Source organism: Podarcis liolepis (assembly GCF_965112155.1).
Source record: "Podarcis liolepis genome assembly, chromosome: 6".
NCBI lineage: Eukaryota > Metazoa > Chordata > Lepidosauria > Squamata > Lacertidae > Podarcis > Podarcis liolepis.
Window position 1 is genome coordinate 67,874,490 of NC_139559.1, and position 14,841 is coordinate 67,889,330.

Sequence of the window (14,841 nt, forward strand, 5' to 3'; positions counted from 1 at the left end):
CAAATTAGATATAAAAAGCCCTTTGCTTGGCTATCTTTCTTATTCTGGGCCTTCCATGTGGACGTCTATATGTTTGGTGCACCTTCAGCCAGGTCTTCCTTGCTTGGTCCATTGACCTGCTTGTGGTCATTCTACAGCATCTGACAGGCCACCCTGGTAAACAGAAGGTTGGATGAGATAGACCTTGCATACTCTGTTCTCAGCCTCATATTTCCTCTCTTCTGCTTCCTGTCTCCTTCTTTTGCCTTGCGTGCAGTCTAGGCATCCAATAATGATGATGATGATCCAAACATTCCACATTCTTGGCACATCCATAATCTTCTTCAAGATGCCATTAGCCATCCTCCCAAGAGAAAGTGTGCTTCTCTAGTAAAATAAATAAAATAGAATCAGTTCAGTAACCAGTATTGTGCATTTTACAGCCATGGCCATGATCCAGTGAAATTCACAAGGAGCAGCCATTTTCCTTGCAGAGCAGTTTTGAGAAGGACAGAAAATAGGAAACAAAAAATAACGAAGCAAACTTTCCTGCATTCAGAGATGCTGATGAATGTGTGTGTGTGACACATTATTTGCGTATATGCACATGCAAGACTTCTTGAATTTTTATTTGTTGGTTTTAGATTATATTTCTCAGTTGTGCGGATTTTTGTACAATGCCCTGAAATATTCTGATGAGGGGCAGTTAAGAAATATTTTCAAACAACAGACATAAAAGAGGGGATTCTTTAATGTGACCGTCTGCAAAGGGCAAATGTTCATTTACTAGGTATTCATATTTTATTGAAAAGTTTTCAGTTATAAAGGAATAAAAGGATGCAAAGAAAAAGAGAAGAAGAAAGGAAAAATAAAAAGGTACAAAAATATGTAGAAAAAAACAATACATGCAATATACGAAAAATACAGTAACACATACATTCTTTTATAAATTTGATATTATTATCCTAATACATATGCAAATATTAATAGCCTACTACATTCCAAATGGGATGCAGGTGGTGCTGTGGGTTAAACCACAAAGCCTAGGGCTTGCCGATCAGAAGGTCAGTGTTTCAAATCCCAGCGACGGGGTGAGCTCCCGTTTCTCGGTCCCTGCTCCTGCCAACCTAGCAATTTGAAAGCACGTCAAGGTGCAAGTAGATAAATAGATATTGCTCCGGCGGGAAGGTAAACAGTGTTTTCATGCGCTGCTCTGGTTCGCCAGAAGTGGCTTAGTCATGCTGGCCACATGACCCGGAAGCTGTACGCCGGCTCCCTCGAACAATAAAGTGAGATGAGCACCGCAACCCCAGAATTGTCCACGACTGGACCTAATGGTCAGGGGTCCCTTTACCTTTACATTCCAAATATTGTCATATTTATCCACACAAAGTCTATGTCTGTACGCAATCCATTTATTTACCAGATAATTTGAAATGATATGTACCATATGAAGGGGATGGTTCAAATTGGAAATGCCTGCTTTCCATGTTACATGCTGCTTAACTGAAAGCTAAGTCCACCACTACTGTCTGAGATTAGGAACAAAAAAAAAGAAAATCCTAGGGTACCACTTTGGTGACTATTTGCTACTGTGTTTGTGGCCATGGCCAGGAAATGTGAAGCATTCTGGAAACTCATCCTGCAACCTTAATCAGGAGATCATGCTGCCTCTTAGTGAATCAAAACACCTCATCTGGTTAGAAGACACCACTTTCCCCTCCATGCCGTGTCTATAACACCTCCAGGGATATGGAGGTGCCTCTAACACTTTCTGGAATGTCAGACACCGTCCCCAAGGAATTTAGCTTTAATGCCTAAACCCATGGCTGACTTGAAAAGAAAGAGGTGTCAACAATTTAATGCAAAGACAAAAGCAGAGTGCAGTCCATGAAAGCAGTAAAGGGAGGTTTGCTCTGATAATTAGCTGTCGCAGAGCAAATGACATGGGCCAACAGGTACTTTTTCTCCATTATCTGCAAACGGCCCTGTTTTTGTTGTTCTCCGTCACCACTTTGTCAGTTTAATACCTGTCTTTTTTCACTGAGCAAACATCCTTTGTTTGTTTTCAGGTCTGTTTCCGTGAATTTTCTTTTCTTTTTTGAAAATAAAGATAGAGTAGAGGGAGGTGGGTGCAAGGATTTATTCCACAGTGGAACACAGTAAAGAATCTCAGCTTCTGAAACAGCTCAATTTACAAGCCCAGTCCTCATACTCAGCGTTTCCTTATACTTCCTTACAAAATGCACGCATACACACAAAGCAAAAAGCACACCACCTCCAAGTATTCTTTTTGCAATTTTCAGAGGCTGGCCAAAATTGTAATGTTTCTCAGGGGCAGAGTGGCTTACTATGACAGAGGCGAGGAAAGAGAGCATTGCCACCTCTCTATTACACCACATCCACACCATACATTTAAAGTTATACCATTTTGATGGTCAGAACTTCCCTCAGATAAGTCTGAGAACTACAGTTCTTTAAAGTTGCTGAGGGTTGTTAGGAAATCTCTATATCTCCCTCGCACAACAAAGCTACTTTCCTCAGAGTTTCCTAGGAAGAGGGATTGGTTGTTAAACCACGTAGGGAATTGTAGCTCTTTGAGGCATATGCGGGTCTCGTAGCAAGCTTTAGGAACCTTGGCAAACTTTAGCTCCCACATTCTTTTGGGGGGAGCCATTCATGTTCAAGTGATATTTGTTGTTGGCATCTGTCTGTCTCAAGAGTGGAGAGACTGTGGAGTGCACCTCTAGGGCTGAAATCAAACCACTCAAAAATCACAGCACCTGTTTTGGCTGCAGAAACTGGTAACTGGTAACTGCTGCCTCCCGCGTTGTTTTTTCTGCACTAGCAGCACCAAAAAGACCACTCCAGGGTGCAAGCCTGAGCTGTGTATATGGAGGTCCTGGGCTGCCCAGATGACATAGCTGAAGTGGTCCAAAGGACAGCATAGAAATACATTTTGCACCAGCTTGGCTGCAGGATTTGCTGGAAGGAGAGATACAAGATGCCATCTGAGGGACTGCACTCCGGATTTCTGTAGGGTTTACTCCTTACCCTTTTCTTCTCCTGAATATGTCCCTCAAGGCAGCAGATACAGATTTTTCCTTGGAATTTACTCCCAAATTCTTTCTCATGAATAGGCATAGTCACAAGGCAGTGGAAGTCCAGGATCAGAGTTTTCCTTCTCCTGGAATGGCTATCTTCCCAGGTTGGCGAGTCCCACCTGCCCCTTACTTCCCTCTACAGCACATGCAGTAACTGCCTTCTTGACTGTTGGACCCACTATTGGTCTCATCTGCTCAATACCCTGGAGCCTCTCTTTGCATGCAGGAAAAGTCCCTAACTCACTGAGGACCCATAAGACCCATCGGCTTCCCTCACCTGGTTTAGCCGGCCACTTGAAACCATTTTCTGAGGTGTGGCCGTTGTCTTGTGCTGGCAGCTTCTCAGTGCCACAGGTGAGACCTGAATGCTGGGTGGAGACCAAAGGTGGGCAAGCTACCCCAGAGGGAGCACGATGTGTCTCCCACCAGAGTTACTACCTTTCCCATAATATCCCATCCCCCTTCCCCTAACGTAGTATACCAGTGGCCTTAAAGAAGAGATGGAGGGGGACTTTGTTGCTGCTTCAAGAGGTGCTGGAACTGCAATAAGCATCCTCATTGCACATAGAATAGTCCCAGTGGGAACAATGGGGAGGTTGGAGAAAAACAGAGTAACTTCAACCTTCTAAGCCCAAGTGGTAACAATTTTCCTGGACCGTTTGGAATCTTTGAGAAAGATTATGTGTTATTTGTTACATGTTGGATGCTGTGGGAGGTGTGCCTTAACATAAAATACATTTTTGCCCATTTTAATTGCACCCACTCAAAAAAAGAGTTCAGAGCTATTGCTTTGCATGTTACACCACAAACATAACACACTGTGGCCGCAATAGGAAGCTGCCTCTTCATAGTGGATCTATGTAGCTATTGCTTTTGGTATGGATTGGAATTGCTGTGTGGAAAGACTCCACTTTGGCACCATATGTAATATGACTCTTACATATCTCATGGAGACACAGCCTCATGGAGCATCTTCCACTTAGTGGAAACTATGAGGAAGCCTTCTGAAGCCCAGGTGTGCAATTATTGGAGGTGGGGGATAATGTAAAGTGGGGAAAGGATCCTCTATCTACTCCCTTCCTCCCTCAACACACTCTGATGCTCCTGTGAAACGTGATGGGCGCAATTAGCCGGCCATATCATGCAATGATGATTTCATTACTATAAAAGCACACCTGTGCAACTAAACAGTCAGTACGATTGAATTGAAAAAGAAACAAAAACAAATACGAGGTGGAGACAAAGTCTCCCATAGGACTTCAAAAGAGGCACCACTGGCTGTGAACACCAGGTCTGAGGAACCATGGTAATCTTTTGGAAAATATTCCTTAATTCACCCTAGGAAGGAAGGAAGGAAGGAAGAAGGGACTGTCTTCCACACACTGGAATCAGTATAACCTGTGTTTGCCAATTTCTCACAGAAGAAACAGTAAGAGCCTGTCGGCTCAAATCCAGCAAAGCACTTAAAATGTATGCTTAATTTAAAACATGTGACCAGTCCCATTGATTTCATTGAGACTACTGACCCACTTCAAGGCAGGTACGTGCTTAAGTGCCTTCCTGGAGCACTAAGGCCTTATTTTTTACCAATGACATCAAGGAATCTCAATGAAACTTAATCCTGTGAGGTGCTGGGTGCATCCACTGTCTACTGCATCTGTGTTCATCAGAAGTCAGTGCTCTAAAACTTAGGATTCAGCTTTTGTCTTTTCATTATTATTTTTTTGAATGAAACATGCATTTCCTCACTTGAGATATGGGGCCACTAAGTATGTGACATACTTCTTTTCATAATGTTTATCTCCTCTCCGTATTACAGGAGACAGTATTTTTATTCCCCTATTCATTAATAAATCCCAATTTTCATGCCTTTTATCTCTCCTGGCTATTTCAAATCATATCACGTTGAAAACCCTGCATGCAATTTGGCAGTACAGTTTCAAATATTTTCACAGAGAAAAGATTGTTTTAATCCACAGACTTGTTTTGATTTATGAAGTGGCACAAAAGGAAAATTACTCAGTGATTCAGATGCACATTTGTTCAAGATCAAAATGATGAATCTCAATTGTCCTTAAAGAAGCTTAGATCCCTAGGAAATTAGAGGAATATATATATATATATATATATATATATATATATATATATATATATATATATAACATCATTAAATATACTCTTAGTTTCCTGTGCTGTGCTGCTTTCTAAGTAGTATATTTTCAAGTTGTATTATGGTAAATTGCATTTTATTACATTCATTTTATAATCAATGGCATTCTTGCATTGCTAATTTCTGCTGTGCTTGTGTAACATGAAAAAGAGGTGTTGATGCACCACATAGAACAGAGTCAGCCGATGTGGTGGCTTCCAGATGTTGTGGATTACAACTGCCATCATTCCTGACCATTGTCCATGATGGCTAGAGCCAATGGGAGTTGTAGTTCAAAGCATATGGGAGAAAGCACAGGCTGGCTATCTATGACACCAAGTAAGAATGTGGTGCAGGGCCTAACCAAGAAGGAATCACATTGGGGATAAATAAACCTATCTTTATCCTCTCTATCATCTCTGCATATACAACCAGGTCATCAGGTTGGTTTGTTTTTTAACTGTTACAGATCTAGAGTTAGTGAGTGTTAGAAATGTTAGTAAAATGTTAGAATTTAGATAATAGTTGGGAAAATAAAGCCTGCAGCAGTTCTTCTGAACAGTGTCAAACACAGAAATTCCTGAGCTTAGCAAACAAGTGAGCTGGAAGCCCAGATGCCAGTCACCCAAGAGGAAGGGGTGGCTGGAGAGATCCAGAATATGGACAGCTAAGCAGCTTGGACTGCAAAGAAATGCAGTCAGTAACTGAAAGCCTCCACGGACAGGAAAAAGTGACTGCATGCAATGTGAGAGCCCTGCTGGATGAGATGCTACAAGGGGCTAAGAGTGACCCAGGGGCCAGGGGTGCCAACTTGAATAAAATATTGGAGGGCAGGTAAGCCCCACCCTGCATAATTGATCACATGACTTGGTGCATGCATACCATTTGAATGGCACTGCCCAACAACTCGGTGGCGGGGGCGGCATCAATTATTTTATTGGGGAAACCGAAGGGACCTCAGCCCCTAGGAGTTGGCTCCTGTGCCAGGGGCCCAAGCTGTTCCCTGTGCACAATGTAAATTATTTCTGCTCTGGAGCCCTAAATGCCAAGTTTTCTATAAATATTAAACAAAAAGTGGAAACAAATTCTGAAATCAGCATCTTCTATCTTGTACGGTCCGTTTTCCCTTAAAGGCAGGCAGGCAGGCAGGCAGGCAGGCAGGACTCAGCATTTGTTAGATAAAGCGCAGCTCTGGATCCTAGTGGCAAACCTGCATTTATATTCCACAATCATGCTAGATAGTGGCGTGATTTTTATGTCAGCACAAACTGCATTGGAGTGCTTGTTATCTTTATTGTGCGGTTAAAGGACTGACTAGAATTAAAGCAACTGGCTAGAATTAAAGCACTGGTGAGAGCCAGTGTGGTGTAGTGGTTAAGAGTGGTAGATTCGTAATCTGGGGAACCGGGTTCGCGTCTCCGCTCCTCCACATGCAGCTGCTGGGTGACCTTGGGCCAGTCACACTTCTCTGAAGTCTCTCAGCCTCACTCACATCACAGAGTGTTTGCTGTGGGGGAGGAAGAGAAAGGAGAATGTTAGCCGCTTTGAGACTCCTTAGGCTAGTGATAAAGCGGGATATCAAATCTTCTTCTTTCAGCTGAAAGCTTCAAATTTAAATATCTCTCCATAACTTGGAAAATGCATCATTTTATATTGCGACGTATAAATATGAAGCTTGGCCAGCATATCATGACAAGCTATTTGAATTGGCAGTTGCTGGGAGAGCTAACACGGTGCTCTGCCCCCCCCCAACATTGTGGATTACAACTCCCATCACCCCTGACCATTGGCTATGCTGATCAAGGCTGATGGGAGTTGTAATTCAGAACACCAAGAGGGCTGTCTCTGAGCTAATGCATTGGAAACCTTACTGCCTTGCTTGTGGGCATCCCCTCATTGAAGTCTGCACATACTGATGTTCACAATTAATTGCAAACAGAAGCTGAACTATTGGTAGCCAGTGCTATTTTTCTAGAAAAAGAGGTGCTGGAACTCACTGTGAACGCCTGCCTTGTTCTCTCATCATGGCAATGGCACCTACCAGAGAGGTGCCGGAATGGAGTTCCAGCTGGAAAAAAGGCCTGTTATTAGCTTTCATGTTTCCAATGTTTTGTAATACGGACTAATATTGACCTCAATGTACTCTTCTGTGTCAAGGTTAGTGGCTGTTCTTCCTAAAGCACTCCATTCATTCTGGTGTTCTCCTTATCCTTCTCCCTTGCAAAAGGAACAGTGGACCTGTAAGCATTACAGTACTAAAGTTACTTAACATCTCACAAAAATGAAAAGGGCCTTACCTTTGTTCAAGTTGGGGGGGGGGGGCGGGGCAGTCTATGCTGTCACATATGTTGGGGAAATGTTGTGTGGCCTTCTAGACATAAAAAATATGTATTAATGCAAGCCTGCCTAGGGGGTTCCTATGGTAATTTATCATTTTCATTCTGAATTAATCCCTAGGGTATTCTTTAAGGCATTTTTAAAATAATCGCAACCATTGTTTTAATTTCATTTTGTTTTTGCCTGTATGAAACCACCATAATTGAAAAAGGTAAAAAGAATGTGAAGCTATAACTAAGGCATGCCAAGAGATTGGGGGGGGGGGGCACACTCCTAGCTGTATTGTTAAATTCCATACTTCAAGGACTGTAGCCAGAGATGGTAATCAGATCGCAAGTGAAATCTAGTTTTACTTCAGCTACACGATAGATGGAATCTGCCATACGTAATCAGTACTGCAAGATCAGATGTTGTATCAAAACATCTATTTGTGAAGTAAAATACCTCTGATGATCTAATGCTCTGCTTTTTTTTGGCATTTAAAGTTCACAAATGTGTCTTTGGCAGGGATTGTGAGCTCTCGCAGAGGATTCCATGACCAAAATTTAATCTGAAATGATCTCAGCCACTAACTCAAATGGGTTAACACTTTTGGTTTAGAGATTTATTTATTTAAAAAATGTTGTCTATAAAATATTAAATGATAGAATTATGACTTTGCATCATGAAGCAAAAGTGAAGAAATGATATAAAAATGATAGCACACACTTGTCCCCCCACCTCACCCCATCACCTAAAACTGTACCATTTATTTTTTCCAGCAGTACCCATCATTTTTTGCATTAAAACATCCCGGCACTGTTTAATAATGATTAACTGCAATGTTGGTGCAAACTGTGGTTCACTTTGAAGAAACCCTGCAAGGGATACATACCTTTCTACATACTCTGCAATATGTTTTTATTGGGGTCAGCAATAGCGTTTTTATGGGTATTCATTTTAATTAGTAGGAGAATTTATATTCCTGTAATTAATCTGCTCTACTAATTGAGACGCATATATTTCTAATCACAAGGGGCACAATTCAGTGAGATCTAATAATTTTTTAAGCCATTGCGTGGTCACGTGGTCACTCCAGGAAGTCCTGCCGGATGGGAAGCCTCCGTGTGAAGGGCCCTGTGGCAGTGTGAGCACAAATACAGCTTTTCTAATGTTTTGTTCTTTCCAAATCATCATCAGGAGTACTTCCAGGTTGGAAGTCTCAGTATAGAGAGCTTCACATCATAGTGTGCATGTGTGGAGCTTCAAGACGGCCATTTTGTAGGGCTGCCATACGTCCAGATTTTCCAGACACATCTGGGAATTGGGCTGTCAAAATGGCGTCTGGGCGGATTTTTTTTTTTAAAAAAAATGCTTTAAAAACCCCAAAAACATAATTGGGGAGGGGGATGTTCCCCAAAAAGCTCAACCCCCCAAAAAAAAACCCTGTTCAGAATATAGCAACCCTACATTTTGGCCACTTTCTTCAGTTCAACAAAGTTATCACAACTAGCAATGTCAGAGAATTCCAGTGAAAAGAGAAAGGGGAGCAGAAATTGCCAATGTTTACTTGTCCGTCCCATGTCTGGAACTGAATGTAGGGTTCTGAAACACTAACTTTAGGCATTGCAAAAATAAAATGAAATGACAGAATCCTGAAGACTTTCAAACAATACAGTACTAGTATTTGGCACACCTTTTAGTGCCACCTGGCTCTGGCACATGGCACCCATCAGCAGGCTGAAATGGGGACTTAATACCAAGGGAAGACGCCAGTAGCCCAGCAGTCTGCTTAATATCTTACACTGGTATACTTTTTGAAAACAGTGCTATGATTGGATGCGAAGATAGATAATGGCATATCTGTGCATGTAAATAAAGCCTTTCTTCTTCCCATGGAACACTGGCTTTCAGATTTCTGACGTCCTTTTGGAGTTTTAGCTGAACAAGATTTCAAAACCAGCGAGGGGACACATTAGAACTCTTAGCAAGGTCAAAGGTTTGATGGAATAAAACACTAGCGTGCTCATCCGGACTCTTTGAAAGAAGCATTTCAGCCTGCGACATTGCTACTGGTAGGGAAGAAGATACGTAATTGCTGTGGAGACTTTGTTGCTAGTAGCATGTGTGAGAAAAAGGTTATACTTCAGGATAAGTGCCCCTGAGGGCAGGATAGAATAATCTGAAGAAATAGCTTTATTGCTACTAAGAGCAAAAGTCACTGGAATTACAGTTGACAGTGTCAGCACTCCCATGATAGATAGAACTAACGCCAAAGACTCTTGTTTTATTGTTCTCTCTCTAATAGAATTAACTTACAGTTATTTCAAAATATATTTGGAGCATGCCAAGGGCGATCAATCACACTTGTACACATGCATGCGCACACACACAAACACACAAGCGCATGACCAGTGCAGAAAGACAGTAAATTAAAGGTTTGCCTTCTGATTTGGCAATGCGTTCTGCAAAGCAAGGAAGCCTGGGGGGTATGAATTATTTAATGTAAAATTTGCATAGATGTTGCCATTTATACTGAAACGCTAACTTCAGGCATTGCAAAAAAATAAAATATATAAATAGGCAAGAGGATCCCGAGGAAGATGCCAGGGACTTTCAAACAACATTAATGCTTGTTGCAGTATAAACTTTCAGATCATAACTTATTTATTGCTAGATTGATGGTCAGTGGATTTTTCTGTTCATCTCCTTCAGCAGAAAGTAATTATGTGATCCAATGAAGCCTGTGGGTGTTGCCCTGATATTACATTTTAATCAGGGCTAACCCAAGGTGCTTTGTTGCCTGTAGTGAAGGACAAAATGGGCGCCTCTTCCATCTTCACTCCTACAAGCCAACTAGACTGACAACCAAGACTTACTTTAACATTGGTGGTGGAATAACACCATCCACCAAATCTGGGCCCTATATAAGAAGGCCCAGAGGCCATGTGGCAGCAGAGGTGAATGTCTGGAGGATCAGGAAGATCACAACGTGGTGGCTGTTGGTGCTGCTGAGCATCTGCCACCTGAGGCACTTGCCACACTCTACCTAATGGTAGGGCTTCCCCTGATTTATGTCCTCCATACCCTAAGTGTATAAAGAAAGCATTCATGCATTGCCAAGTTCTAAGTATCTTTACTTGGATGTAAACCCTATTATGTTCACTTACGGGACTTACTCCCAAGGAAGTGCAGGTGGGATAGTTGCCTTAAAACAGTGCAGCAAACACCATTTTCCTATTGAGCGGCTTCTGCGCAAGGAAGTCCATGTGCTTTCTTGTCCATGCACACAAAAGCATCTCTAGGTGTTAAGCCATATTGATGCAAATACATTGCCAGACTATACCAAAGGCTTATAGAGAGGTGTGGTGAGGCAACTGGTGCATTCTCAGAGATCGACTCTGCATTGTGGACATATGGAGTCTATGCATTGCCCATTGAAATGAAATGAGCCTATGCAAGAGCAGATACATTACTTTGGTTGCTCTATCATTGAGTTCACATGTATGCTTCACACTAATGACCTCCGTACAACTTGCTTTGAACTATCTCCTTCTTGTTTTCTTCCTTCTTTCCAAAGTTTCTGCACTTTTGGTTCTTCGTATTTCACAAGAGTTCATTACACTTCAAAAGAAACTATGAGCTGACTCACACTAAACCTTAACTATGGCTTGGTGTGATGTCTGAACTGATAAACAATTTTAATTTTATTTTATTTTATCTATTATTTATTTCCTTTCTATACCACTTCATATTTTTAAGGGGGTAAACCTCAAAGTGGTTTACATTGAATAATACAATCCAGAATAAACCATTACTGAAGAAGTTTGATATAAAGTAGACATTCAAAGCAACCCAATTAACAGGAAACTAAAATATTATCTTAAAGATTTCAAAATAAAACATTGCAAAGGAGGTCAACTATGAATGCACATTTAATGTAGCAAAGTTAACCGAATATATTTTTATCTAAAACATTCAAAAAGAAAGAATTACTAAATGAAGTCAAATATCAAATGCACATTTGAAACAGCATAATCAGCAAGAGAATAAAATATTATCATAAGCATAGAACATATCTGCTGCGGCCAATCCTGCCCATGGTGGTTCATGACAGGTAGCAGCTCTGAAAGCTTAGGCTTGATGACCTGGGTCTGCACTTAGTCCCAAGACGTCTCTGGCTTCTTCCGCAGCCTCAGGTTTTGTAGCTGGAGTCAGTCAGGACCCCACCTTCCCAGGCCAAGTAGAAAAAAATGGCATACAAGGCAGGGAGAAGGTCTTCTAGGACTCACAGCCAAATTATGGTTTGTGTGCAGCCAGCAAACCAGAATCAGAAACCATGGTTTGAAGAGGGTTTACAAACCATTATTTGTTTTTGCTAATTATGGTTTGGCATGATATCTGAATTGCTCCACTATAGATATGGCCATTGCTGGCCCTCCATGCTCTGCTTCTGCACTATGGAGAAGGAATGAATTTTTGAAGCTGATTACTGAGAGGAAAGAAATGGAATGAAAGCAAATAGTTTTAAACCATGATATGATTGGTACGCATTTGGAAGTTCAAAAATGGTTTGGGATGCAAAATATACGAATCACAAGCCATGATTTGGCATGATTTCTGAACTGAGTCTATGACTTCCTTATATAGAGGTACGGGGTTTGGGTTTTTTCTTGAAAATTTAGTAGAAAACACAGATCCTTTGCATATTGAACAGCTCCCAGATGCCCTATTTCCAAGTGCCCATGAATCAGTCCTCAAACCTGGTGAAGTATAGTTATTAAAAGCATCACCTATGAGCCTAGGATCCATTATTCAAATGTCAATTCAACCATAATCTCATTTGGTGACCTTATTCAAACCATTATTTCTCAGTCTCACTCCCCACCTATAATATGCGGATCATAAATACTGGACTACCCTATTATTGTGTTCCTGTAATGAACACTGGAGAACTTACGTAAGGAACTTTGAGCACTTAGAAAAAGTGCAAGCATTAACTTTTATGACTGTACAACCTCTGTCATCAGGGGAGATGAAGGGACTGACTGGAGATAGGATATGCTAGGCCCTTGCTAAAGTTTCCTTCACTGCACGTTATACGTATATTGCAGCTTAGCCAGTTGTGATCCTAAGGTCAAACTCTCCTTCAGGAGATGAGCCCAGAGATTCAGGGAATGGTCTTGAGGGCCAGTCCCAGAAGCACTCAACAAAAAGGAAGCACTTCTACAAGAAGAGTCCATGGTGCCAGTATCCTTCTGGCCTGAGGACACTGTATTGCCCTCCTTAGAGATTGTTGTTTAGTCGTTTAGGCGTGTCCGACTCTTCGTGACCCCATGGACCAGAGCATGCCAGGCACTCCTGTCTTCCACCGCCTCCCGCAGTTTGGTCAGACTCATGTTTGTAGCTCCGAGAACACTGTCCAACCATCTCGTCCTCTGTCATCCCCTTCTCCTTGTGCCCTCAATCTTTCCCAACATCAGGGTCTTTTCCAGGGCATCTTCTCTTCTCATGAGGTGGCCAAAGTATAGGAGCCTCAGCTTCATGATCTGTCCTTCCAGTGAGCACTCAGGGCTGATTTCCTTAAGAATGGATGTGTTTGATCTTCTTACAGTCCATGGGACTCTCAAGAGTCTCCTCCAGCACCATAATTCAAAAGCATCAATTCTTTGGCGATCAGCCTTCTTTATGGTCCAGCTCTCATTTCCATATCCAGAGAACACCAGCTCAAAAGCCTGGCACAACCAATCTTCCACCTCATTAGAATAAATAACTGCTAAAGCTGACTTAGTGAGGTAGGAGAGCTGAAAATAATGCCAATGTATTTCACATCTGGCAACCAATATGCCCCTTGGGTTTCAGATAATACATGAGTAGATGATCCTAAAAAGTCTGGAACACAAATTTTCATGGCCCTCTAGCGGTTGGTGGGTCATTTACCAGAAGTAAAGTATTTAGTGTTAGCTCTGGAAATGTATACTCGATTCTGACTGAACGAAGCCTCTGGATGTATATTGTGCTCTAGGAGGCTTAGTTTGGTCAGAATCGAGTATATACTTTCAGAGGTAATGTTAAATACATCTGGCAAATGAGCCACCATAGCTGCTAGAGGACAGAGAAAATGTGTGCTCCAAGCTTTTTAGACTCATCTACCCATGTACTATCTGAAACCAAAGGGGCTCATTGGTTGCCAGATGTGAATTTTTTTCAGCTCTCCTACTCCACTAACTGGGTATGAAGAGACTCCTCTCAGTGAAGGTGGAGATACAGTAGCTATTGAGACAGAGCTTTAGCTGACTGCTGCTGAAACAACAACTGAGAGGGTTTACAAACCATGCTGTCATGAAGTAGCCAATCTGAGTTGGGCAGGGAGCTGTCCATGGTACCCTTGTCTTGCCTCAGTACTTGGAACAGAACAGAGTCTCTGTAACCAGCACCACCATTTAACTCACTCTTAGAAACTTTGCTGCCCAGTTCTTTATAAGGAGACCGTCTCCTATGTTTCCTGGATACACATTCTCACAATGAAAAATGGTTATTTACATGAGACCTTATCTGAAATTATACCCAGGGTTGTATTTTTTTAAAAAAATCTATGCACATTGATATCCGTGGGACCAGAGATATACTCAATAGCAAAGAATTATTGAGCTGTATTGTTCAACAGTGCATTAACTTGCATGCAGTGTGTATAAGCTCATAGGTGAAATTTCATTATGGAATTACATACCTTCTCCCCCACCCCCTGCTCTGTTAACAGTATATATCTTTCAGTCAATGGCACCCGTGACTGGACAGCAGCTTGTTCTGATTTCCAAAGCCTGGAGACTGGCCTTTGTGGTGGGGGTGATGTCATTGGTTAACCAGCTTCCGCGGCACCCCATGCTGTACAAGGCAGTTCCTCTCTGTATTAGTTCTACCCTAACCTGCCAAGAAAAGAAAACACATAGCTTCCTTTATTCTGCAGTGAAACAAAGTGGTTTGGACACAATTTGGAGAAGCATTGCCAGAAACAACAAAATAGGCTTTAACTTAATAACATTTCCATATATTTAGGTGCTCTTCAAGAATATATGACTCTAATTGATTTTTACCATTTTTTTTATGGAACACAACTGGTGTAGTGGAAATTATCCTTTGGCACACGACCAGAATCTGAGGGAAAGGGGGGAAATATATATAAAAATTTATGGAAACTGATATTATTAAATCAGAGCAGGGTTGCTTTTTTGGCATTCTTTTTGGTGCCCTTCTTCCTGACGATTGCTATTAAAAGAAAAATCACCTTAATTT

The 14,841-nt window shown here is 41.7% G+C and overlaps 1 long non-coding RNA gene across 3 annotated transcripts in view; it reads right to left on the reverse strand.

Annotated features, from left to right (window-relative positions):
* Positions 1 to 7,515: 7,515 nt before the first annotated feature.
* LOC310710154 overlaps positions 7,516 to 14,841 on the reverse strand; it is a 52,593-nt gene continuing 45,267 nt past the window's right edge. For 2 of the 3 annotated variants that reach the window (XR_014527872.1, XR_014527873.1), the window contains exon 3: positions 13,481 to 14,474. This is a non-coding gene — a long non-coding RNA (uncharacterized lncRNA). Of the gene's footprint in view, positions 7,604 to 13,480; positions 14,475 to 14,841 lie in introns of those variants that run through there. The other variant, XR_014527871.1, reaches the window with a different exon arrangement.